Source organism: Pleurodeles waltl, chromosome 9 (assembly GCF_031143425.1).
Source record: "Pleurodeles waltl isolate 20211129_DDA chromosome 9, aPleWal1.hap1.20221129, whole genome shotgun sequence".
Taxonomy (NCBI): Eukaryota; Metazoa; Chordata; class Amphibia; order Caudata; family Salamandridae; genus Pleurodeles; species Pleurodeles waltl.
Genome location: NC_090448.1, coordinates 466,959,786 through 466,974,943, shown reverse-complemented (window position 1 = coordinate 466,974,943; position 15,158 = coordinate 466,959,786).

Genomic DNA, 15,158 nt, shown 5'->3' with positions numbered 1-15,158 from the left:
CTAACCTCAAATTAGCATCGGCATGTGGGACTTCATGCAAAAACAATTTAGCAACATCAATTTAGAAAAACTCCTAACTAGGGCTCTTATCAAAAATCAGCAGTTGGTTACCTAAAAGAAACACAATGCAATTGTACAATTTCCTTTCATATTTACCAATTACAATCAGCATTGAAGGAAGTCTTCGTCTCACAGGTACCGTTTCTCGATCAGCATGGGACGGGGCAAAGGGGCAGGGGTGGACGGGGCAGTTGCCTCACGGCGGCAAGATAAACTACTACTTCATGCAAAGGGGCAAATCAAAGTTAAAGTCTCTAGGGTAAGAATCATTTAAAGTCTCTTTCTCTCGATTAGAGAAAGCATCAAAGTCTCTTTCAAAATGGCGTCGCAGCAAGGTGGGCCATATTAGCTGCAAGATGGCGGGTAACGGCAATAATGGCTGCAATGGCTATAATGGCTATAATGGCTACCTTCTTCTCGTGCACCTGGTTTAAATAGACAACAGTTCAAATCCAGTAGGGTCTTCCATTGGAGGGTTCATAGGTTGGCTTCAAATTGTCCAATCAAAAACAACAGTTCTCAAGCTTTTACTTAAGCATACATTATCCTTGGAGACGGGTACGCAAGTTGCAACATTTTATACCAATTAACTCACTTTCAGAGCTTCCATTGTCCGCACCTGCAGATTGACCTTGGAGCAAAGAGAAAAATGCTAGGCTGGCACGAAACCTTAAGATAAGCATGTGAACGATCTCAGTGGAAAAGTACAGCTTCAAGCAGAAATACACGTTTATTAGCACATTGGAAAAATACGAGCATCTAAACCGTGAGACCAGGCAACTAGGCCAAAGCCTCCACTAAAGTAATGCTAAGCTAAAACATTTCAAACAAGCAAATCGTAACACACGTTTACGATTATGTCGGATTAGTGCACTTCTAATACATCACGTTATATAAAGCACGCTTATAAATGTCGGCAAACTACTCTGAGGGCACATTTGTCCCCGTACAATCTTTATTCGTTCGATTAAAGTCACACTTGATTATTGCAGCACTACGTTTAAGCGCTAATAAATGTAAAACCATAATTTCCGCGTCATCAATCCCTCCTCTGATGACTACTTGTCATCACACAAACTATTCCCACAAATTTTATTCCATTAAAATTCTGTCAGTTCTCTTTTCCTTTTAGTTCCCCTAGTTTTCGCTTTATATTCTTCTGCCATTCTTTTCATCATTTTCTCTTCCTTCCTTCTTTTAATTCTTGCCATAATCATTATTATTCCCCTTTTTATTCCCCAAATTCCAAATATGCAAATTAGAACTATTAGAATTCCCTGTATTATTTTTAGCAATATTCCATTCCAAATTCCCCCAATCCAATTTCCCACTGAAGCAAGTCCTTTTCCAACCTTCTCCCACACTCCTGGTTCTTTCAATTCCTTCAAGTCTGCACTCTCTTTTGTTAGATTAGCAAGCATAGTTTTAATTTTCACACTGTTGTCGGGAATATACGTGCAACAGTGGCGCGCACCAAGCATTTTGCAAACGCCGCCATCCTTTGCTAAAAGAATGTCTAAGGCAAGCCTATTTTGAAGAGTCATAGCTCTTTCTGCTGCAAGTTCAGCATCTATCAGGATTATAGCACCTGAAAACTTTGTCAACATGTTATCCACTATAGTAGACAACTTTCTTATTTTGATGGAATTCAACACAACTCACAATGAAGGAATCATGGCTCCAAATACATCTCCTACCACAGCAGCTGCGGTCTCTCTTTTCTGGATACGATGGGATCCAGATGTCTTTGAAATCATCGATAGGTCATCCAGTTGATAAACCTTTGGGAACACTATACCCAAATAACATCTTCCCCACCATCCCTTCGGAAGACGATAATAGGCATTATACCCACAAATGTAATATACACCTGGTATGACAGGGTCAAGTCCGTTCATCATGAATGTCCATTTGGCCTTAAAGATAAACGTATGTTTACACTCACTCGCTCCTACGAAAATGTTATCATAATAGGATTCACCTATATACAAAATTTCCCTACATGCCAAGCATCTAAAGCTATTCTCCCTTGTGTCTTTATTGCGGCAAAATCATAATGATCTACTGAAGTCCTCTTATGTAGTTCCTTTTCTAATTTCGCATTCATTTGTGCCCTTCTATCATCTGTGCGATCTAAAAAGCTTATTTCTACTGCAGAGAGCGAACAGGTAAGGTTTTCCCTATGAGCGTGAGCCGTTTCAAAAGGTTGCATTGGCTCGAAAAATTCCCTCATTATTTTAGCATCCCAATCTTTAGCAATCTGGCTTAGCTGCGCTATTATAGGAACATATGCAAAGGTAACATCATAATTCGAGTAAAAATACTGTATGTTAGTTTGACCATAAAATCTAGACATTACTATACTACATGTAATCCCGTATGTAAGAGGCATGTGGTGATAAGTCACCCCTTCCTTTACTGATGTTGGTATCTGTGTACACACATAACAATCTTTCGCATCCATAGTCTCAACATATTCTGTTAGCAAGCGATAGAAAACATTATACGAAAGTTCTTTCTTATCATGCAAGTGTCTCTCATCTAATTCTAGTCTTTTCAATGCGGTTAGTTCAGTGACAGTAACAGGGGCAAAAGTAGAAGCATCAATTCTCTCATTCTCACTCTTTCCACGTGTAGCAAGCACTATTGCCATTATTATTAGTACACATGCAATTATCAAGCCTATACACGCATATTTACAATATTTCACTCTACTGTTTTGTGTAGCCATGATCTGTATAGAATCAGAGAGCTAGAAGCACCTATAAAGAACTATTTAGCAATTCAGTTACAAAGCTGAACGAGCGCAATGTTCACACAGTCTTCTTCAAGCGGCCAGTCACTTATCGGTTAGCAGCATTTGTCTCAATTCGGCAATAACTCAGTCTTTTATCAGTTCAGCAAGTGTCTTATCCGGTTTAGCAATGTCTCAGCTGGTTGTATCACGTTAGATTGTAGCAAGCAATATCATTTATTACCCTTTCAATCGACAGAGTCCATAAAACTTTTCTTTTCTATTGGTATCTCTTCTTCTTTGTTCTCGAGGCTAAGAGATACAAATTCGTCAGTCCAATCGTCATTGACTACATATGCCCATTCTGGACCGGAATATCTCCTGTTTGGTATCCTTTTCCTTTTCAATTTTGCTTCTCTTTTCTATTCTGCCTCACTGGTACTTTCCTCTTTTGCCAAGTCTTTTCCTTCAGTTGAGGATGGTACCACGACAGTCACTTCCTTTCTTTTCTCTTTCACTTTTGGCCTCTCTCCGTCGTTCAAATTTTCTTTAGTCCTTTGTTTTATTGGTGATATACTTAGTCTCCTCTTTGCACTGTGTCCATTTGATGGACCTGCAATCTTTTCTGTGGAAGCTTGAACTGTTTCGTTCTGTTCTGCCTTGTCCCCTCCTTCTGGGGAATCAATCATGTTCTCCTTTTCTTTTTCTCTATCATCTGCTTCTGGGAAAGCCCTCCTCTGATCAGGCTCTCCTTCTTTTTCACCTCTTTCGAGCCCTTCGTCACCGTTACTTTCTTCAGACTCTTTATCACTTTCAGCTGCTTCAGGCTCTTTATCACCTTCAGCTACTTCAGGCTCTTTGCTACCCTCAGCTGCTTCAGGCTCTTTGTCGCCTTCAGCTGCTTCGTCGCTGTCTGAGGTTTCTCCTTGGTCTTCCCCAAGTGAATCGGTTGCTTCGTCCCCAGAGAATATTTCTCTCTCTCCTGTTTCTGCCTGTTCACTTTCAGTTCGTGTTTGCTCTGTCTCGGCGCTCAGCACTGTTTTATCAGGCACTGGCAGTTTCAGCGCTTCAACTTCCTCATCTGTGGGGCACAACACTTTCTTTGTGTGACTGGCGTGAATCCAGATGGGAACTCCCGCACACTTCACAGCGGTAGTTGTCGTCAGGATCACTTGGAAAGGGCCTTTCCAACGGGGTTCCAGACACGACTTTCTCACGTGCTTCTTTACCACGACCCAGTCACCTGCTTTCAGTGCGTGTCCTGGACCTTGGATCGGTGACAAGGTGGTCGCTTCCACCTGGTGAGAGAAAGAGCGAACCACGTCAGCCAGACCTTTGCAGTAGTCTAACACCATATCATCTGTAATATTCAAAAGCGCGTTTGCGGGAACTGCAGGAAGTCTCATAGCCCTGCCCATGAGAATTTCGTGCGGAGACAATCCAGTCTTTCTATCAGGGGTGTTTCTCATTGACATTAACACCAAGGGCAATGCGTCAGGCCATTTCAAATTTGTCGATGCACATATTTTCGCCATTCTTGATTTCAGTGTACCATTCATCTGTTCCACCAGTCCTGAGGCTTCAGGGCAATAGCTACAATGCAGTTTTTGCTCAATGTTCAGCGCTGCGCAAAGTAACTTTATCACCTCGTTATTGAAGTGACTTCCCCTATCTGATTCTAAAGAGATCGGGAATCCGAAACGTGGTATTAACTCCCTCAACAATAGTTTTGCAACTGTAAGGCTGTCATTTCTACGTGTGGGGTATGCTTCAATCCAGTGACTAAAAATGCACACAATCACCAACACATACTTCAGACCTCCATGCACAGGCATCTCAATAAAGTCCATCTGCATTCTACTAAACGGGCCACTGGCCCTGCCAATGTGGCTCGTGTTCACAACTGTTCCCTTCCCTGGGTTCATCTGCTGACAAATGACACATCGATGGCAAACTGCTTCTGCAGCTTGACGAAATCTGGGGTTAAACCAATCAGTTTTGAACAATCTTATCATGGCATCTCTCCCTAGGTGAGCCTGCCCATGATAGAACCGCGCAAGCTGTGATAAGAGACTATTTGGCAAAACAAATTTTCCCTCATTTGAAACCCATAACTCATCTGGTCTCTTTATACATTGTGATTTAATCCAGGAATCTCTTTCATCCTCCCTGACGTTATTCTGTAATACTTTTAGTTCATCTATTGTATCTACGACCTTCAAGGCAAATGCTTCAGCTGGTTCGAGTTCTGGTTCACTTATCGAATTCCATTCATCCCTGAGTAATATACAGTTCAAGGCACAAAATCTTGCGACTTGATCCGCATATGCATTTCCCAGAGAAACATAGTCCTGTCCTTTTGTATGAGCACTACACTTCACCACTGCAACTTCGGCTGGCATTTGGATGGCGTGTAACAATTCCCTTATTCTCTCCCCGTTTTTCACTGGGGACCCTGAAGAAGTCAGGAAACCTCTCTGTGACCATAGTTGTCCAAAGTCGTGCACAATTCCAAACCCGTACTGACTATCAGTGTAAATGGTGACTTTCATCAATGCAGACAGTTGACATGCTCTTGTAAGGGCTACAAGTTCTGCTACTTGTGCAGAATAGACTCCTTGGAGCCAGGATGCTTCCAAGACACCTGTTACAGTACATACAGCATATCCTGCTTTCAAAATTCCCATCCCATCTCTTAGACATGAACCATCAACGAAAACAATTTGGTCATTTTCATCAAGCTTAGTATCCTTAATGTCAGGTCGAGGTTTTGTGCAAAATTCAGTCACCTGAAGGCAGTCATGCTCGACGTCTTCAGCGTTCTCAACTTCAGCATTTTCACCGGGAAGCAAGGTTGCTGGATTCAACGTAGTGCACCTTTTCAGCTGCACATTCGGTGAGCCCAGAATTATCGTTTCATACCTTGTGAGTCTTGCTCCCGTCATGTGTTGCGTTCGGGAGCGGGTCAAAAGTATCTCAACTGAGTGAGGGACCATGACTGTTACTGGGTGTCCCATCACTATTCCTTCACTCTGAGTGAGGCTGATACCAACTGCTGCTACGGCGCGCAAACACCCTGGAAGTGCTGCTGCGACCGGATCCAAAGTAGCTGAAAAATACGCTACTGGTCTGTTTATGCCACCATGGGCTTGAGTCAAGACAGACAAAGAACATGCATCACGTTCATGACAAAACAATGTGAAAGGCTTTGTGTAATCAGGCATACCTAAAGCTGGAGCCCTGCACATGCATTCCTTTAATTCAATAAAAGCATCCATCTCATCTCCTTTCAGCTCAATTTGATCCAAGGCATCCTTCTGGGTCAGTTTCAGTAAAGGCTTTGCTAGAGTTGAAAAGTTGGGAATCCACTGATGACAGTAGCTTACCATTCCCAAAAACTTCCTCACCTCCCTCCTTGTCTTTGGTGGACTCATTTGAAGTACACTTGTTATTCTTTCCTTCATTATTCTCCGTGACCCTTTCTCCATCTGGTGACCCAAGTATTTCACTTTCTTCTGACAGAACTGCAATTTGGAAGGAGACACCTTGTGTCCATTCCTTCCCAAATGGTTCAGTAGAGCAATGGTGTCGGCTGTGCAGCCACTTTCTGTCTTTGATGCAATCAGTAAGTCATCGATGTACTGTACTAGTGTTGACTCGAATGGCAATTCTAATGCTTCCAAGTCTTTCTTTAGAATCTGATTGAATATTGACGGTGACTCAGAGAACCCTTGAGGAATTCGACACCAACTGTACACTCTGTCTAAGAATTTGAAACAAAAGAGAAATTGGCTGTCCTCATGAAGAGGCACCGAAAAGAATGCTTGTGACAAGTCGATGACTGAGAACCACTCGGCATCGCAAGGGACTTGAAACATTATCACAGCTGGATTTGGTACGACAGGGCAACATTTAATTATGATGTCATTTATTTTCCTCAAGTCCTGTACAATTCGGACCTTTCCACTCGGCTTTATTAGTCCCATAATTGGTGAATTACATGGACTGCTTAATACTTCTTTCAGTACTCCCTGCTTTACAAATTCGTCAATGAGTTGGGCAACTTTCATGAGGGTGTCTTGTGCCATGTGGTATTGTGGGGTCTGGGGAAAGGTTGCATTGGGCTTTACAGTCACTTTCACTGGTTCCACTCCTTTCATCAATCCCACCTCTTTCCCTGTCATATCCCACACTTCCTTTCCGACTGTTTCCCGTAATTCAGCTGGAATATCTTCTTCAGTTATCATCGGGAAAAGACAAATCAGAGGATACTCTTCATCGACATTTTCCATCTCATTCCCCTCTACACTGTCCTCTTCTTCCCCATCACTGCTCGTCTGAATTTTAATTCCCTCATTCGAACACATAATCGAACAACCCAATTTGCACAATAGGTCTCTCCCTAACAGTGCTATCGGGCTTGAGTCACATACCACAAATTTATGTAACCCTTGATAGTTACCAATGCTGACTGGTACCGGATCAGTAATTGGGTTTGTCAGGTGCCTGTTTGCTACTCCCACCACTTGAACTGTTCTCCCTGAGAGTGGCAAATTAGGTACTTCAATGCTCTTAACAGTTGAACGTGTGGCTCCTGTGTCAACCAAGAGTGAGACACGATGACCCATTACTCTTCCCTCCACGTACGGACCCTTTTGATCAACTTCCAAGGATGCTGCAAGCACACAATCTCCCTCCTCTCCTGAACTTTCACTCTCCCACACATTGTTTATTCCATCCTCACTGTGTAATGGGAACTGTTGTACGGTGCCATTTGTATTCATTACCTGACCCGAGACCTGTGGAGGAACCATCACTTGCTGCTGACTCATTGGTGCCAAAGGTATTTGCATTTGCTGATTAGGTACCATGGGAAACTGCTGTTGCATTGGCTGAATTTGCGTCATCTGCATACGGGGCATCTGCATCTGCTGAGGCTGCATGGGCTGTAATCCCTGCAGCTGATTTATGGTCTGAAAATTTGGGTTTGGACCTCTCATTTTCGGTCCCCTCATTGTCTGAAATGCATTGACATCATTGTTTTGCTGACCAACACCTGCACCTTCCTGCACCACCATCGGGCACTCGCATTTCCAATGACCGACAATTCCGCACACGTGACACGGCATCACCTTTTTCAATGCCTGCACACCATTCGGAGTCACAACAGTGTTCAAATCCGGACCATTATTCACAAAACCTCCTCTGCCTCTGCCTCTCGCCTGTGGCTGAAACGTCATATTTCCCTGCAGCTGCGGCTGCGGTACCTGTTGGTGGAACCCTTGCAACCCTTGCAAACCTTGCAGACCTGTCTGAGCTGCTTTAAGCTGCATCATCATCACTTTCTCTTTCAACTTTTTCTGTTTCACTTCAATTTCGTCGCTACAGTATTTTGCATAATTCAACACCTCATCAATAGGTTTCGACTGCCAACAAATCAAATGCGACTTTATCATCTGACTTATCTCCGGTCTCAGCCCTTCCACAAATCTAAACACAAAATGAAGCATGTCCTTCGCCTCTATTGTTTCCGTGCCACTGTAGTTCTTGAACGCCTTCAACAACCTCTCATAGTAACTATGAATCGACTCTTTAGCCTCTTGGGCAGTTCGATCGATCTTCTGCCAATCCACATTTTTCGCTGCAACCTTCGTCTTCAAATGCTCAATCACCTTATAGTACAGGCTCATCACCATAGGTGATGGTGCACCCGTATCCCTGTCTCTCTCTGGTTCACTTGTCGGCCAACCTACAGCTCTTTTGCAATCCTCCCACAAATCTGCCGGAACCACAATCTCAAAGAGGGTGTTCAGGTCTTCCCAGAGACATTTTGCAAGCTTCACAAACCTATCAGTCTGTTGATACCATTCAATCGGTTTCTCTCTCAGTTTGGGAAAATCATCCGTAAAAGACTGAATGTCGCTTCTGTGCCATGGTACATGTATTAATTTTCCCCCTGCTGTCTCCCTCATTGGTAACATGGTTACTGCATCACTACTCTGTGGTCTTTTCTCGTTGAGCTCTGGGACACTGTCTTTCCTCTTTTCCTTTCTCTTTACCCATCTGCTTTCCCATTTGTCTAAACACCTCCACACTTGTGCACTCTGCAACAATTCTCTAAGGTGCGCCTTCATGCCTGCTGACTTCATGTGTTCAAAATCTGTGGTCCCGAAATCCAACCTGTAGCTCCTGCTCAAGTGTTTCGTCTTGTCTATATCAACCCCGTTTTTGTCAGCTATTTCTTGCAAGCTTCTATGTACCTTGTTCACTTCTCTCGTAATCCTGGGACATAGATACCTCAGCTCTTCTTCCGAGTAGGACTCTAACCTATTCACACCCATAGTCCCTTCCACCAATTCTTGTGCTTCCATGTTCAACCTGACCCTATTCAGATAGTCTTCTCCCTTCCCACTGGCTGAGCTTTGTGTGGAATTCAGACTATTGAACCACTGTGTCAGCTGTTGCGCATTCAACCCCATCAGTGTAGCATTCACATCGACTGCCATTGATGGTTGCGGCAACTTTTCAGTGTTCGATGATAGCGGTATCATCAGTGGGGGACTCGACCTCACCAGTGTTGACTGAGCACATATGGGACTAAACTCCATCAAGGTCCCAGATCCAGTTGGCTGAGCCGCTATCGGAGTTATCCCTGGAGTGTTTTCTATGCACCTCCTTTCTGTCCCACTCTGCAGCATTGATCCCTGACCGCTCATACCTAAGTTAGGCTGACTGTACAAAGGTACCGGTGGACCTACAGTAATGGGTAGTGATATCGCATCTGGGTTCTGTCCATTTCCCATGTTCTGAGACATGTTCATTCCCACACTATGGGTCATCATTGCCGGCATGCCCATCTGACTCCCCGTCATCTGAGCATGTGCGTTTCCCCCCTGCATCTGCTTTTGAGGCATCAAAAACTGGGTTGATTCAGCTTGTGCCGGTGTTGGGTTGTGACCATTCTGTCCTCCCATTACGGTTGGATCTAGAATCATTCCCGTACTGTTGTCACTGCTGTAGTACCTTGGGACCTGCGGCTGATAATTTTCTGCTGGTTTCAGTATGGGCACATCTGGATATATTCTCCTAACCTGCGGTATCTGCGGGGTGAACAGTAAACTCGGGTCCTTAGATCCCGATGATGCTCCTGAACTCTGAGTTTCACTGTTCTGTACCGGTGCCGGAGGGGCAGAACTGGTACTTGGACCTTGTCCACTCTCTGCATAAGGTGGTGGACGGTCGTTCAGCAATTGCATTATTAACTCCTCATCCTCTAACTCCTCTTCTCTTCTCAACTTTTCCTCGTCCTCTCTATCCTTGGAACACCTCCTGTTTGTCTTACAGGTAGCTTTCTTACCTGTCTCCTCTTCTTCCTTAGTAATTGCGGGAAACAATTTTATCCCCTGCAATACATCTGACCTCCACACCTTCTGTGCATTATCCCACCTAGCGTCCGCTAGTGTCTTTTCTACCTTCCTTATCCTAGTCTCGAACTTATTTTGCTGCTGCTGTCTAGCCATTAGTTCCCAAATCGCTAGAGCCTCAAACTGTGCTGGCCTTGGAGGTACCTTCATGTCGTACATCGCAAATCTCAAATTCTCTAAGATCCTTATATTGAATGTCCCATGGACCGGGAACGCTACGCTCCCATGTTTCTCTGTCAGCTTGTGCCATTGCTTAAGCCAAAGGCACAGAGCTACCCCCTTTTCCTCCATTACAATGTAAGCTGGTGTACCTTCGGGCGGCGTCTCCTCTCCTACGCTCGCTTTAATGTAAGACTCTCCCTTCATCGCACTCCTTAATGCTTTAAAAAATTTCATTTTCTCGTCTTTTATTTCACAAAGTTTGTAATTAATAAGTTACTTTAATTCCCGGAATACTCTTCGCTTGCCTTTCCCCTTCCAATCGAGCCCCACGGACTGCGTCCAATCCGTGCGCGACCCTTCTCTGCAACCAACCTATCCCAGCGCGGCTCCTAGTGACGTCACACTCACACACATTGCGGCTGACAAAGCCTCGCGGCTAGTCCTCCTTCACTCAGCTCCTCTCGTAACAACTTCTAGCATGTATCGCGAGCTACCAAAAATATAAAACAGATCTGTTGGTTTACTACAGGAGGGGTAACACAATCGCTTCAGGACCTTAGGGATTTTTCACTAGCCTCGGCAGTTATTCCATCTTTCTCGGTCCCCACTTTCGCAAGCAAATCTGACCCGCAGACTGCTCTCAACTTGTCAGTGATCTATTCTAGTGCACTTAGAATTTGTCAAAGCCCGAAGTCGAAGTTTCTTTCACTCCCTTAACACACGTACCGACTCGTTGACCACGCCCGGTCAACCTACTAAACCGACCAGACCACAACATAAACAAGTGTCACATACACTTTTCAACATACTCCGGAGTCTCTTGACCTCGCAGGGCCCGTCTCAACAACAACAACCACGTGGACCTTTTTATGCACGAAGCGCCACATGCACATGAAGTTCGACGACTTCCCTACTCTCACACTCGGAGTCGCACCTCCGCTATTTCTATGAAGTTCGACGACTTCCCTACTTCTACACTCGGAGTCGCACCTCCGCTATTCTCTAAAATCCTCGCAATCTTTTCACACAATCTGCGGCAAAAAGGCTGTGCAAGCGCAAAATCCTAACTTCACTCATACCATCACTAGTACCGCCAACGCTGATCTCACACCTCCATTCTCTTCATTTGCAAGCTCCGAGATCCCGGGAAAGTCGCGGTGGACTTAGCCCATCATCATTCTGTCAATCTGTTTTACCCAAGAAAAATCTAATTCAACTTCTCGAGTGGGATCCCAAAAGTCGAAACCGTTAATTCAACACCATGAATGTCTCGAGTGGGGTCCCAAAAGTCTAAAACCATCCTCTGCTACCATCTACTGATAGAGCGTTCCGTACTAATAATTTACTTGTATCTTGGACGCTCTTTAGGCCGATGAATCTTTTGGCTAAGTGGGACTCTCTTCACCCGAGACCAGCCAACTTGATGTAATCGATAATCAATAACGAACATAAGCAATGCCCTGATCAACATAACACTTAACAATTAATCCAGAATACATTTCGGCGAACCATGACCTTTCGGTCATGAATAACCACACCAGTTTATTCAAAGTTAATGAATTTATTTCCCTATATTAACAAAGCTAGCACGATATAAATGTGTCTCAACACCAAATGATATACGTAAATGAACATTAATAGCTGTCCATAACGACGAAAAGGATGCAATCTATGCAGCATTTGAATAACAAGGCATTCGATAATAGCAATGCAAATCACTAAAACTATAATCTGTAATGAGCTAATTGCATACATTTAGTCAGCATAACAAGGTCTCAAATTGCATCGTGCAACAAAAGGAATCCTCATCTAACCTCAAATTAGCATCGGCATGTGGGACTTCATGCAAAAACAATTTAGCAACATCAATTTAGAAAAACTCCTAACTAGGGCTCTTATCAAAAATCAGCAGTTGGTTACCTAAAAGAAACACAATGCAATTGTACAATTTCCTTTCATATTTACCAATTACAATCAGCATTCAAGGAAGTCTTCGTCTCACAGGTACCGTTTCTCGATCAGCATGGGACGGGGCAAAGGGGCAGGGGTGGACGGGGCAGTTGCCTCACGGCGGCAAGATAAACTACTACTTCATGCAAAGGGGCAAATCAAAGTTAAAGTCTCTAGGGTAAGAATCATTTAAAGTCTCTTTCTCTCGATTAGAGAAAGCATCAAAGTCTCTTTCAAAATGGCGTCGCAGCAAGGTGGGCCATATTAGCTGCAAGATGGCGGGTAACGGCAATAATGGCTGCAATGGCTATAATGGCTATAATGGCTACCTTCTTCTCGTGCACCTGGTTTAAATAGACAACAGTTCAAATCCAGTAGGGTCTTCCATTGGAGGGTTCATAGGTTGGCTTCAAATTGTCCAATCAAAAACAACAGTTCTCAAGCTTTTACTTAAGCATACATTATCCTTGGAGACGGGTACGCAAGTTGCAACATTTTATACCAATTAACTCACTTTCAGAGCTTCCATTGTCCGCACCTGCAGATTGACCTTGGAGCAAAGAGAAAAATGCTAGGCTGGCACGAAACCTTAAGATAAGCATGTGAACGATCTCAGTGGAAAAGTACAGCTTCAAGCAGAAATACACATTTATTAGCACATTGGAAAAATACGAGCATCTAAACCGTGAGACCAGGCAACTAGGCCAAAGCCTCCACTAAAGTAATGCTAAGCTAAAACATTTCAAACAAGCAAATCGTAACACACGTTTACGATTATGTCGGATTAGTGCACTTCTAATACATCACGTTATATAAAGCACGCTTATAAATGTCGGCAAACTACTCTGAGGGCACATTTGTCCCCGTACAATCTTTATTCGTTCGATTAAAGTCACACTTGATTATTGCAGCACTACGTTTAAGCGCTAATAAATGTAAAACCATCATTTCTGCGTCATCAAGAGTGGCATGGTCCAGGGTGTTGAAAATTACTCTCAAGTCTAAAATAATAAGTGCATGCGGTCATGTCCATATTAATAAAAATACTGATTGCTATATTTCCCATGGCAATTTTGGAACCTTAGACTTGTCAAAAGCCTGATTGTTTGCGTGCCAACATTTCATTCTTCTCCACAAAGTCCCCCAGTATGTTTTTGTGGTGGATCCCTCACAAACAGAACAGACACAACACAGGCAGCAGGAGCGAAAACTTTATCAAAATAATAAAGCACACCAGTACAAGCTTCTCTTACATGCACAGAGTGGTCGTGGCAAAGTCAGAAAGAGTACTCACTCTTGCACAGGGAGAATTGGTGCATGTGCAGCAGCAGCAGTTCTTACGTATATCATACACATTGCAGAGGCAACAGCAGAGGGTGTGTATGTGTGTGTGTGTGTGTGTGTAGAGTTGGGATGACCATTTCCCTCGAGGTCAATACGGACAGTGTTTCCGGTCCTAGACTTTCATGTGAAAACCAAAGGTCTCCTGGATATTGTCGTGTTTACTTGTTTCCATTAAACTAATTTGAGTTTTACATCTGAAACAAATCGTAGGTGATAAGTTCAGAGCACTAGACAATGTCCTTAATGACCCGGAGTGAGGTCGTCACCCTAGATGTAGTGGTATTTTGTTTAGAGAGTGTGGTGGTGTGATGTGTAGTAGTGGGAAGTGGGTATGTGAGGTGGTGTTGGTATATGTTGGAGCATATCTGGAGTAAGGTTTGATTGTCGGGGGCAGTGTACAGTCTCCCAAGCTAATATTTACATTCCTTATCACATGCAGCAGCAGTAACCAGTTAGTAAGCTTTCTTCCCAACGATTTCTGCCAGTGAACAGAATAATATAATCATCTTCAAAAAACAGCTAGCTGAGACAATGTAACCTTTTATCCAGTTCAAGAATGATCAGGTACAAAGGTAAAAAATGGATGGCATAAGGAACAAATGAATGCATGAATACACTCATTTCAGTCCTCTTATTTTATTGGAATTTAAGATGAGTCTTTCAGTCCTTTCTTGTTATATATTCATAGATTGAAGAGGACTCTCTAGTGGACTTGGATCTTTCTGCAGAGATATCTCCTAACTTATTGCCTTCACCCTTTTGTTTTCTGAACCCCTGTAGGAAGTTGGCTCTGTATGCACTATTTCAAAGTAAGGAATAGTATGCACAGAGTCCAAGGGTTCCCCTTAGAGGTAAGATAGTGGCAAAAAGAGATAATACTAATGCTCTATTTTGTGGTAGTGTGGTCGAGCAGTAGGCTTATCAAAGGAGTAGTGTTAAGCATTTGTTGTACATACACACAGGCAATAAATGAGGAACACACACTCAGAGACAAATCCAGGCCAATAGGTTTTGTTATAGAAAAATATATTTTCTTAGTTTATTTTAAGAACCACAGGTTCAAATTCTACATGTAATATCTCATTTGAAAGGTATTGCAGGTAAGTACTTTAGGAACTTTGAATAATCACAGTAGCATATATACTTTTTACATAAAACACAATAAGCTGTTTTAAAAGTGGACACAGTGCAATTTTCACATTTCCTGGGGGAGGTAAAGTAAGGTTAGTTTTTGCAGGTAAGTAAACCACCTACGGGGTTAAGATTGGGGTCCAAGGTAGCCCACAGTTGGGGGTTCAGAGCAACCCCAAAGTCACCACACCAGCAGCTCAGGGCCGGTCAGGTGCAGAGTTCAAAGTGGTGCCCAAAACACATAGGCTTCAATGGAGAGAAGGGGGTGCCCCGGTTCCAGTCTGCCAGTAGGTAAGTACCCACGTCTTCGGAGGGCAGACCAGGGGGGTTTTGTAGGGCACCGGGGGGGACAC